The sequence below is a fragment of the Pyxicephalus adspersus genome, chromosome 1, assembly GCF_032062135.1.
Source record: "Pyxicephalus adspersus chromosome 1, UCB_Pads_2.0, whole genome shotgun sequence".
Taxonomy (NCBI): domain Eukaryota; kingdom Metazoa; phylum Chordata; class Amphibia; order Anura; family Pyxicephalidae; genus Pyxicephalus; species Pyxicephalus adspersus.
Genome location: NC_092858.1, coordinates 152,495,450 through 152,508,783, shown reverse-complemented (window position 1 = coordinate 152,508,783; position 13,334 = coordinate 152,495,450). Strand labels below are relative to the sequence as shown.

The following is a 13,334-nucleotide window of genomic DNA, read 5'->3' as shown; positions in this document are numbered from 1 at the left end:
CCTTTTGGTCCCTGTTTTGACCCTGGTTAAGTTGTGGTTGTGAGTCTTTAAAATAAGTTGTCAGTGGAGGAGAAAGTGTGACTTGTGAGTGGCCAGGACACAATTGAGCCAAACTTGTGATAACACGCTCTTCCACTGCGTAAATGACAAGGCATTGCTTTTACAATGCAGAGTCACTGCCACAATAATTGGTTTAGGTAACTATGGCTATCTGATATGTTGTTTGGACCCATTAAACTTGGAATTTCTTCTAAAATGACTGCCTTTATAGCAGTTTTAATGGTCACTGTATACTGTAAATTCTGTTTGTTTTCCATGCAAACAGTCTTTCAATCTGTCAGTATTCTACATGATATATGGAAAGTTCACCATAAGTATGTGATGTTAATTTTAAAGTTTTTAGCTTTGTCTCTAAAGATATCACACTTGTGAAGATCTGTGCTATCCTGTACATAGTCAGCTTTTCCTCAAACCCTGTCTTTTGAACACAAGTTGTCTATTGACCTTCATTCCAACACAAATGATAAATGATGTCATGACTATTTCAGCAGCAAAGAGCATAAAACAGTGATAAGGCACAACGATCACGATAAGATCCACCATAGCTATATAAAAAACAAAACAAATAACAACATGGTACTATTATCATCCCATATTTAATTTTAAACATCCACATAGGATGCAGTGTGGTGCAATCATAAATAAATGGGAATTACAGACTTACTCATAGAAATTACAGACAGAAAATACCCTGCCTGAACAAGCGTTCTAACTTTTACAGTATACAAGTAGTTTAGTAGTTTAAGTAATTTACCCAGCATTATAAAACATCACATTATATGACTGAGATAATTTGACTGTGCTTGGGAAATGTCCTGGGGAAAGATCCAGATGTCATGTACCTTAGCTCTGCAAGTCTTTAATCTTCCACCTTCTGATCTGACACCTTCTGCCAGGTATAAAGGGAAATGTGGATTTTCTGTTGCTTCCTGTCCTATTCCCATATGTCAGACAGTCTTTATATCCTAGGGATAATTACAGTGCCCAATATCCCTTGTGATTTCATGGAGCATTTCTCAAATACATAAAATTCTAAAATCCCAGTGATTACCACGATTTGTATAGTGCTGGTCAGGCTATGTCATGTAGATGTAATCCTTTTATATTTCAAGCCGAACGCCAGGAACAGCAAATATTGTCTAAATACAAAACATAAATGTATAATTACAAAACAATTGGTATACTCCGTGTATTTTTCCTAGATATGCACAGTTCCATATGAAACATTTTCTTTTTACATGTTCAAATGAAGGTTTGGGTACCCAGAGCTCAGCTTTAAAGTACAAATATTTAAAAAATGTTAAAGTGCTATAATCACAGGAATTGCTTGGATCTCTCAAGACTCAGGACACTTCTGGGCATCAAGAAAAGGAAAGATGTGTGGTGACGAACAGTGAGCAAAAACAATCAAAGGCCAAAATAATAGATATAACAAAAGTATGTGAAGTTTATTCACAGAAGAGCTGTCTATCTGTATCATAATTCCTTAATTTATATGATATATCCCAATATATGTCCCCACAAGCATGCATTACTAAGACCTATGTTACAGTTTTGCACATGCTCATAATGAAATGATCATCACATTCAGGGTGATTTTAACATGCAGCTTTCCTTACTAATTGTAACAATGGGCCTGATTTATAAAAGCTCTCTAAGGCTGGAGAGGATAAGCTTGGTGATCCAGCAAACCTGGAATAGATCTTGACCAGGGTTGAAAACATTTGCTAAAAAATAGCAAATTACTTTTAAGAAATCCGTTCCAGGTTTGCTGGATCACCCAGCTTCACTAATTGCTGCTCTCCAGCTAAAGTATCCAATGGATGTCTGGGGATTGTCTTTGGAAATGATCTTTCAAGGAGGGAGGACTTGCGAGCAGCAGCATGCAGTATCCTCCTCCTTAGCGTTCATTCCAAAAGCAATCGTTCCTCATTCTGCTATGGTGGATCGATGAATGGCATCAGGTTACCACTGTACACATGTCAGATTTTTGCCAGAGACGAGCACGATTGTTCATCTTGGGAGATTATTATCTGATGTGTGTACGTAGTTTAGGTCTTGTGGTATCTGCAAGTTATCTGACATCCTGCCAAATGCCACTGTCACAGATCTAGTGCAGACATATCATCACAGCGATGAACTGAACCATGTTTAAAAAGCATTACTGTGAGCAAGCTCATGTTTTTTAGTTCTGAAGTTTTAATAAAAACAATCCAGATCCATAAATGGTGTTCCCTACAAAATTTTTGTAAGAGTAATTGGTGCCAACTAGTCTTTGCATGTGAAGGAAATGTTGAAGAAGAAAAAGAAAAGAAAACTTTTCAAAAATACCGGGGACTTTAGAGGCATACACATAACTTACTGAGAGCAACTACCTTTCTTTTTTTGAAAACATCTTCAATTCAATCCATATACAAAAAGAGAAAAGAAAAATCATCATATTAATCATCATAATATAATATAATAGTGCATATTAACAAACATCAATCATTTAGTAGGCTCAATTTCCTACATATGTCCTAAAAACAGGCTCATTGTGCTTCAAGACCATTGTGTCTGCTTCTTCAGGTGCAAAATGGGGCATATATGTTACATATGATTGACATGAATAAAATTCAATAAAATACAAATCGCCCCATCCATATTTGACCCATACCTGAGGACAGTGGAGGCAAACTGCTTGACCATGAACAGATGGGTAGAAGTTGATCCAATGGCAGCACCAGTAAAGTATATTTATTGGTGCAACATTTTAGGTTAAACACACTTATTATCATTTCAGCAATTGTGAAGTTTAATTGCACCTTAATCAAAAGTTACCTACATATGTCATGTGTCTGCACAGGTTCACACAACTAACACTAATGGAGGGCAAAAATATATCTAAGTGATGTGAAAAAATTACCAACACAGCAAAGAAATCCTTTGATGATCTTGAATAATTTAATAATAGAGCTTTATTGGGAATAAAACAAAAGTACTAGTCTGTCTCCTTGTAGTTTTTTTTTTTTTTTTTTTCATATGCAAAGGATTGGTATATATGAAATCATATCATTGTTTACTTGCATCTTCTTTCAATCACCATCCTCACTGTACATTTAATAAAACTCTTTTTTATTATATGCAAATACATAGCCATTTTTACCGTGGCATGACAAAGCAAATAGGAAGTCCTGCCCAATCCAGTCCAAATTTCAAGGTTGCACCTAATGGCACTAAAACCATATGTGATGATACTGAAGCTGGACAGAAGTAAGCACAGACTGTTAATCTTTATAGTTGTTATAACAGAATGATACCTCTGAAGCTTGATGGGATTCAGTGATATATGTCATTATGTTCATCCTATGAACTTGAGCAGGAAGCAGCAACACTGCAGGTAAAAAAAAAAGGGGAGCCAGGGTCTGGTCATTGCAGCAATTTTGTAGGTAACAGAAAGGGCCCACAGCATGGCTGAAAATCAAAACACTTTATTAGGAGATTTAGGACCCACATTTAGAAACCACAGTCTATAATTAATTTTAACCTCTTAGATTGTAAGCTCTTTTGAGCAGGGTCCTCTTCTCCTCCTTTGGCATTGATTGTATCCGTCTGTCATTTGCAACCCCTATTTAACGTATAGCGCTGCGTAATATGTTGGTGCTTTATAAATATAATTTATTAATAATAATGATAATAATAATATCAGGCCCGGTGCTTTTTGTGCATATGAAAAACAAGTTTACTACTACATTGACAACATTGATAAAGTGGGATCTCACTCCCAAGCAGTATACCTAATAAATATATCTGGTCCAGATTCAGTACCCCTTTATAGTATCAAACTAAGCATTAAAAATCTAGCCACTACAATAAAACATGTGAAACTTAAATATACAGCTGATGGGAGTGCACCAAAATCTTATAATTAGGAAGGGTCATATAAGATATCTCTATTTCTATATGGAGATTTATTAAACTTTTCCATGGCTGGAGAGGATACACTTCCATCAGTGAAGCTGGGTGATCAAACCTGAAATGGATTATTGGATTGATGGATTGACTTAAAAGTCATTTGCCGTTTGTTAGCAAATGTTTTTCATCCTGGACCAGATCCATTCCTGGTTTGCTTGATCACCCAGCTTCACTGATGAAAGTCTATCCTCTCCAGCCTTGCAGATCTTAAATAAATCATGCCCAGGGGCTGAGGATTTTCTCTCTTTTAAAGTGAGTGCCTCACATGGTTTCAGTTAATTAGCCCTCGTTCAAATGGCTTAACTTGTGCAGCTCTATTGTTATATACTCCTAGATATGTCTTACCTCAGGCTACATAAAATATCATGCACCTGTCTGGTAACCAAAGGATGGGACACAGTTGGAGCATGGAACCAAGTACAGTCTCTCTGGCAGTGCTTCCACTCCACTGGGCCTTATGCCGTGCAAGTGAGACCCCCAATAAAGATTTGCCATTAACCTTGTACCAGTGTTTAAATGTAGCAGCAGCATTATATTTTCTTTTTTGCATGGTTGCCACTCAGACTGGGCCTTAAGCAGATCTACCTTTATTCATTTCCATTTCATGGGAGTGATGACATGGGAAAATGTTTACTCTAGAAAGAGAACATTGGTCTTGATTCCAGTTCATCTTACAAATGACAAGGACACTGCAATACCAGCAAGATCAAAGTGCATTTTCAGTATTGCTGAAAGTTCTGAAAAAAAGATAACGTATCTACTACATCCAATGACAAATATGCTGCAATACATTGATATTATAATGTATTTAAATATTATATTTTTGTTCTAGGGGTTAGTTATCCTTAAGAAACACAAGAAATGTTCTTCAAGAGTTTGGCTGTGGCACCCGAGTCTCAATTTGGCCTGTATTCATAAAAGGGTAGTTGCTCATTGTGCTTATGGTAACCAGAAGTGGAATTTCCCAGAATGCAGCACAGATACCTGATTACCTGCAACATGTGCCATGGCAATACAATTGCAAGGAAGGAAGAATTTTAACATATTTGGAAAAGTAATGTTTGACACAAACTATATTCCTCATTAAAGCTCTACTTAAAAAGTATTTTCCGCTATTTTTTTTAATGACAACCTCTTGTACAGTAATAAAAGTATAACCCTGTATCTATATGTCTGCACATGATAAATAAGTCATGGATTTTAATCAGCGTTGAAAAAGTTGACTGTGTTGGGATACAACTGAAACAGTAAGATGTCATTGTTGTACATCCCATTCAGGCAGATGCTGATCTACATTACCTGATGTTGCTGATCCCTAGTCCCTGATCAGTAGTATTGGGAAGGGAAAACAATATATAAGAATGGAAAAAGTAATTTTTTTTTTATATCTGCAAGCATTAACGTTCTTCAGCATGTTTTAAGATTTTCATTTCCAACATGTTATATATGAACTGATTCATTTGCTGAACAAGAGGTATTTGAGACAGGAAATGTGATCTTTGCATGGTTAAGTGAGCTACCTGAGCTTACTGTTCCATTAACACTGACACTGCCTTCTCTGCCACTGCTATTCCTAAAGCTTTCTAGCAATAACTCTAGCTGACAATCAAAAAGCTTATGTTTGTAAATAACAAAATGGAGTTTTGCTGATAACCACCTACTGTATCTGCTATGTCTTTAGCTTGGCTGTTGTTGTCAGTGTATACAACCATATATGCCTGGAGAGATAAGAAATGTTGTACCTCCCTACCAATTTAACAAGAAAGGGAAATTTACACAGATATAAGAGTATGCAATAATGCACATATGTATGCAGTAACATGCAACAAAAGATTTTGAAAAAATCCATAAAGGCAAAAATCTAGCTTTAGTTTCTCTTGTCCTGTTCTAGTAGCGCTGCTGCAATTAAGTTTAGGACTAACGGAAGACTTTGTAAATATTGTATTATTGCAATGTAATAGGAAAGACTGGTGCTGGTTCTGCACCACTTAATATACCATAGTGTGCAGAAAAAAGCATGTTATTGCAATGAATACCAATCACAATAATATTAGACATAATGATACAGTGGCAGGCAAAGGTGCCACATCCTGTTGAGAGAAGAAATAGGTTTTGCCTGAGTTTGTATTCTGCAACATATGTTAACATACCACACAAACTGCATTATTCTACATTCATTAATTAATGCACTTTAACACAAACTTTACATTTTCATCAGAGTACAGTTTTCTAAGAATATATTTTTTTTTATGCAAAGGTCAATATCTCAAGCTTGGATTATTCTTACAGATAGTTAACTCATCCCACCTTGCTTTAGGTTCTTTTCTTCTTATGGCACTGTGCACATTTTAAATTACAAAGTGGTAGTCTGAAAGCAAACAGCTTCTGTTTCTCTGTCCCTCCCCTGTAACTTCTGTGTTGTGAGTGCAGCCTATATTAAATGTTTAGTTGTGAAATAAACACGTTATATAAATAGATACAAAAGTATAAATGTAAAAAATAGTTAAATGAAACTGACCCAAAATGATTATTTAGGTTACGCATCCTGCTTTTGATTGTCCAGCTGTACTTGTACTTTGTCATTTGTATATGTCCTTGGAGGAGAAAGATTAAACAGATGTGTCTTTGTAATATTTGTCTATGTATAGGTGAAAGGTTAGACAGGATGAGAAGCAAAACAAATATTTTAAGCACTTATTGTTATAGTAGAGCAAAGATATTTCCGTAATTTTCCAGAGAATTACATCCTGATATAAAACATTATACCCAGGTGGTTGTATAAAAATACCAAGTGTCAATTACCAGTTGAGGCCAACAAATATAATAAAAAAGCTTATTACAAAAAGAAAGTTTTTTTCACTATTACCAAAGGTTATTGTCTGTGTTTTAGTTTTATTTTTCTGAGGGGGGTCCTTCAAAAATACTCTGCTATATGCTAAATGTATTGTATAATGGAGGAGACGTCCAGAGGGAGAAGGAAATGGTAAGAAAGCACTGAAATTCCAGCTTCCCCTCTTTTCTGCATGTTCCTTCAAAGGTGATAAAGGTTAACAGTGGTAGTATATGCAATGGTAGAGTTGCTAGAAGGCAGAAAGTTGCAGGATCTGGGGTGTTAAGGTCCGGTGTCAGAGGTGCTGGGAGGCAGTTGGATTCAGAGTCAGGGTGCAGTGGTAGGGGTATTCAATGATGTAGCAAATTCATGTTCTGGTTCTCCATGCAGACTACCGTGCAGTTAAACTGGCATTATTATTAAGATTTCCCCTTGTTCAGATAGATTTGCCACATGATTGATAAGCTTTCTAGCTCTAGATTCTAGCAAAAGAATCCTGTGTACCTGAAACAGTTAACCTGACCTATATTATGCACAGCCTGCACCACCAGAAGTGTGCAACACGCTCTTCAGAGATTTTTTTAATTATGTACCGAAAGAAGGTGATAAGCTTTTAATTGCTAAGAAAAGAAAATAGGAAGAAGCAACAGAATGCATTTTTCCTCCACACTCCTATAGCAATACCTCTGAAGGATATGACCTAGCCATAACGGCTGCAACCAAAACTAACTGTACTGTGAAACGGGAGAATTTTGTTTTTTCACCACTCCACTTGTGACAAGACAATAGAGGAGCAACAACACTACAACCAGGTCTTCCCTCTGTTCTCCTGTAAAAATTTTACATCAGTCTCTGCAAAATGCCTGACACTTCCTCTTATTTTATATGTATTATAAAAGATTAATATCAAATGGAAATGGGACATAGCAAAAAATTCAAGGGCTTTTGTCTACATAAGTCTATATACTTTCTTTTTCAAAGAGCTAACCATAAGTGGACCAGTTATAGGTAGTGGAAGGATTAAAGGTTATCTTTAGCTTGCATATGTACTTACTGGTCAGTCATTATTTTTGCTGAGACTTCACAGCCCAGGAACAAAATCTAGTTGCATATTAACTGTTTAGGATGACATATGTGACTATCACAAGACTTTGCTCCCTGGATGACCTGGATCACAAGATCATTCCAGTTTTAGTTACATGTATATGGAAAAAACAGCTTACTGCCAGGGAGTCAGACAGACTGCAGGAAATGCATCTATTTATCTTTACAATGCTTCTGTCAGAGTTCACCATTGTTTAAATCTCAAATGATGAGCTTGTCTCCAGGATTTTGTTGTTGGTCTTCCTCAAGTGTCATAATCCTTAAAGTACAAAGTCTTCCTACCAGAAGCCTAGTATAATGGGTCATCATCATTCTGACAGTGGCTTCCATACCTGTGAAGAACAGCAAAGGGGATGGATACAGGAGGAATGATGGGCATAAGGGCATGGTATGGCCTTGCATTGTCTCTCATGCACCTTAAAGGGGAAGTAAACTCAAAAGTGCCTAAAACAAAGACCTTTAATCCCGCAGCGCAGTCAGTCGGTCTGATGGTGTCTTCCATCTGGTCCCGCGTCGCGCCGGTACCTGTCTCTGACGCCTCTTCTTGTTGCTTCTTCTTCCTACATCACCCAATGCAGGTGAGAGATCGGGTGATATAGTTTGGAAAAAAAACTTGCCTATCTCACTGAAAGGCAATCAAATTTTTTCCCTTTGGATGAAAGAGCACCCAAGAGCCCCCCAGGATGCGTGACGTAGCTTTGTGCTCACATTCATTCTCGATTGCCTAGGCCAGAGGCCCGCAATCTTTTTTGGCCACTAGGCCATTTATGGGGCTCTTTCTAAATCCCGCCTCAATGGCTCTGCCCCCACTGGAAACACCCCCCGAAGGGAAATCCCTCTCCTCCATTTGCATTGAGCCACGGTAAATAGGGAACATGGAGAAGAAGGAAGCCACAGCAAGAGGAGGATCATGAGCCGCAGGCGGCTCTGGCCCTGGTTGTTTGTTCAGGGCCAATCCCGGCCGGTAACCAGCAGAGCCAGCATTAGGCCGGATTGGCCAGGGGCGTTAGGCCCGAACAAACTACTAGCTAGGCAGTATCTGGCCTAAAGGCTGGAGTTTGCTGACCTCTGGCTTAGGCGATCGAGAATTAGGGGGCAGTGTTGCACCCTTTTTTTTTTGTTAAAAAAAAAAAGGGTGTTACACTTAAAAACCTAAATAAACAGAATTTTTCCCTTACATAAAAGGGTTGTCTACTCATTTAAGTAAAGTAAAACTTCTGAGTTTTGGTATGTTTAGATTTAGGTACATTCAAACCCAGAATTGTCAAGACCAACAAAAAGATGAACAAAACAAGTTCAGTCTTTGCGTTTGTTTCTGATCTCTGCTTTGTTTCCACATATAATTGTTCAAGTTAAACTCACAATGAATTGCTTTTCTTTCTTTTCAGATATTCTCCTTTGAGATTATAAAGTCATATTGTGTGATTAGGGATGTATATGCTAAGTAGCTTTCACATGAATGGATTCTGTTTCATAATTTGCAACTTTTCTGGCCACAGTATTACTTTCCCTATTGTATCCTAAATGTATTGTGTGGAAGAATTGCAGCTTGTTCAAGACCCATTGATAGAAGCAGTCTGGAAACTTAATCCTTCCTGCTGTGATGCTGTGTGACAAAAAGGTTAATGTTGATGTCTGTTAGCACTTCTGCAAATCCTCATTTCTTGTCCTGGTGTCACATGGATAAAAAGTAAGAGGAAATGTATCCAATGGAGTCACAGTGGTAAAAAGATTTTTAAAAAGCTAGTGGAGTAAGTTTGAGCAGGTTTAGATTTTAACTCTAATTCCTGGCTTGTACAAGTATGGACGCTTTCTAACACAATAGCATAGAATTTAATGGTCCTCAACCTATTGTTACTTCATTTTCAACATTCCTAAAATGACCAAGATTTGAAATGGGGAAATGACTGAAATAATTATTGTCAGATTGCACTGTAACCTATTGCTCATACAAGGCAATTCTCCAGCAATCTCAACCACTTTCAATGACAAAAACAATTACCACAATCTGGCACAGACAATATATGAACATACACTGGCTTTATTAGGTACACTTTGCTAGTACTTGGTTGGATCTCCTTTTTCCTTCAAAACTGCCCTAACATTTTATGGCATAACTCCAACAAGGTGTTGGAAACATTCCTTAGGGATGGGGCAATGATCGTATCACACAATTGCTGCAGATATATTGAATGCACAAGATAAGAATCTCCCCTTCCACCACATCCCATGGGCGCTGTATTGTATTGGGATCTGGTGACTGTGGTGGTCATTTGAGTACAGTGAACTCATTGCCAGTTTAATATGATTTGAGCTTTGTGACATGGAGTGTTGTCCTGCTGGAAGCAGCCAGTTTTCAACTCAGAAATGATTGTAAGCTGGGTGGGAAGAAGCTGTGGGCAGGTGGTGACCCCGGTATTGTGACCCAACTTATCAGTAAACACCCGAAAACAGCCGGGTGGTTACTGAAAAGTGCTGGGTGGTGCGCCTAACTAAAAGGGGCTGGGGAGAACACTGAAAGTAGCTTTCAGAAGATGGGTACACTGCTGTAATAAAAGGTATGGGTATGGTAACAATACTAATGCAGCCTGTGACATTTAAACAGTACTTAGTTGGTTTTAGGAGGTCCAAAGTGTGCCAGGAAAATACCCCCCCCACACCATTACACCGACACCGGCCTGAGCCATTAATACAAACCAACATGGATCCGTGCTTTCATTTGTTGTAGCCAATTTCTGACCCTACCATGCGAATGTTGCTGCAGAAATTGAGACTCATCAGATCAGGCAACATCTCTTCCATGTTTTCTTGTCCAATGTCGGTGCCTGTTCTTAGCTGAGAGGGGTGGCACCAGGTGTACAGCATGTATAGAACTGTGCACAATACGATCGTTTGAATATATTCGTGCATAATCGTTGATCGGTCGTAATCCTTTGTGTTCTAATGATACATTTTGAAAGTGTGTACCTAGCTGAAGTGGAGTTTTGGGCACTTTTTTTAGTTTAGTTCCTCTTTTTTTTTTATTTTTTTTATTTAGTTTTTATTAGCAACCAATAAAAACAGACAATTACAGAACTCAAACCAGTGTATACAGATGGCAAAAGCAAATAAAAGCGTGAAAAGGCATACAATTTTACAGAAATAGTCATATCTAGTAACTTGAGAGAACCTATAGCATGCCACATACTGATAAATGAAAAAGAGAATTAAATTGTATACGTACATAAAAACATTTCCGTTATACCAGTAAGCAATCTACCATTAGGTTTCATTGGTCGCTGATTGGGGGTAGTGGAACTCGACAGAGGCATGGCTCCACCAGCCTCCACCGTAACCAATTTGTAAACTAACATTCTAAAATCCGCCTATAGTGCAGACATATATAAAAACAATATAAAACAATGTAAACATAAATATCATTGCTTCACCAGGTTCCCCAAAACCACAGAGGTAGCCAACTAGGTTAGCAGATCAATTGCAAAAAAAACATACTTTGAACAGATAGTTATGTATAATCCTTAAACAATCAGTAATGCAGAGTAGTCCATGGCCAACGGCGCCCCCAATGCCACCAGCGGTAGCAAGCAATCAACTCAAAGTAGCATCCATCGATCCACCCCAGGAGTTGGCCCAGTAGGCCACCTGAAGTCTGAGGCACCGCCTGCCGTGGACCAATCAGATTGCCAACCTATCATAATAAACAAACCCATCTTATGGACAAGAGCGTGTTTGTATGTACCATAGCACGAGTCCTGAGCTTCAATGGGCAGAAAAGCACAAGGCATCACAGGTAGAACATTCAATCCTCATCGTGGTTGCCCCCCCATAGCGAACACATTAAAAATCTCTTACACTAGCGCCTAGCAGTAAGGTGGCAAGTTGTACTGCAAACATGGCCCTGATCAAGTTCTAGGGTGGGCACAGAGGATTACATAGCACTAGCAGAAGCATCTACAGTGATCATTCTAGTATCAACTCCGGGCACTTTTTGCTGAACCGCTTCCAAAGCCGCACATGAGAAACCTGCTGATCTGGCCAACATATTACAAAGACCCAAAACAGTAACACAAAAGCAGCCAATCATTATTCAGTGGCCGCCACCCCATAACAACCCATCCGTAGTACAGCGGGTACCGAGACCCGCTACAATATCTAGAAAATAAGGCCATGTCAACAGCTAAACAAGAAGGGGCCATAATCAGCAACCCCCCAGGGCACCACTAAAACTGCCGCAATTACCGTGAGAACCCATTCCTCTAACTATTCCAAGGTAACATCATGGAGGTCAGATGGGAGAGGAACAAAGCCTATGACACGAATTGCATTGTGGAGCATACCTTAAAAGTCACCACAATAAGTACTTGCCTTCAGATTGGTAAATAAACATTACACTTGCCATATACCAGCATTACCATGTACCACATATAAAATCCCTATTTAATGTACAGCGCTGCGTAATATGTTGGCGCTATATAAATCCTGTTTAATAATAATAATAATAATAATAATAATATATTTCTCACATTCATTAAAAAATGAACATGCCTGGGAAAGCATTGGTCTGAGTGTGATTTGCTTTGTCATCTAAAAGAAATGCAAAGATAATAGGGGACCGGCCGGGGCAGCTGACATGAACAGGGTAATGCATATCATAACATTAATTTCCTTTCTAGAGGTTATGGCTCAGTTCTATGCTCCTGGATGAACACATGTCAGTGTTACAATATGTGTACAATACATTTACATTATACAGAATCACACCTGCCCTACTGCCCTACAATGTACGGTTGTAAATCGATGCACTGTGTTGTTGAAAAAGTTTTGCATGCATTCGTTTTAAGCCTAGGGGTTTCTTATAGGCCCAGAATGGGGTTAGTGTTCCCAGTTGTTATCACTATGTGTCTACCCTGCACTCACTTTGACCTGTATGGAGGTATAAAACCAAGCTGCCCTCTGGTTTCAGTCCATGCTGAACTCTCCTTTTGGGAGTCAAATTGGCAGCTTTTTATTTCTAAATGGCAAAACATCTTTCCTGCACCCCCCACTCTCTTTTCCCTCATAGTTCAAGGAACACAATCACTTTGTTGACAGCATTGATCACATGAGAAGTAATGTAAATGTGTGTGTTTCAGTTGTTGTCAGTGCAAAGCAGTGTCATTGTTATTGCACATTTAACATCTGTTGAAATTCAATGTATACTTCATTGCAAAGTAAATTTTTACATCCAACTAAATTTCTCCATCAAACTAAGTGTCCTTAGTTTGATGGAGAATGCATGAACCTAATTTGGGCTTTAGTACTCCTTTACTAGACTCTATCTGTTCTATTCATTGAGATATCTGTCTGATTGGTAGTCTGCTTTTATCCTCTTGGTACAGTGAAGAAC

At 38.3% G+C, this 13,334-nt stretch overlaps 1 long non-coding RNA gene across 1 annotated transcript; it reads right to left on the bottom strand.

The window, feature by feature from the left end:
• Positions 1-695: 695 nt before the first annotated feature.
• On the bottom strand, positions 696-7,923 carry LOC140322766 (uncharacterized). Its single transcript, XR_011919245.1, has 3 exons — positions 7,899-7,923; positions 3,360-3,513; positions 696-1,199 (listed from the first exon to the last, which is right to left on the bottom strand). It is a non-coding gene; the product is annotated as an uncharacterized lncRNA (long non-coding RNA).
• Positions 7,924-13,334: the final 5,411 nt, after the last annotated feature.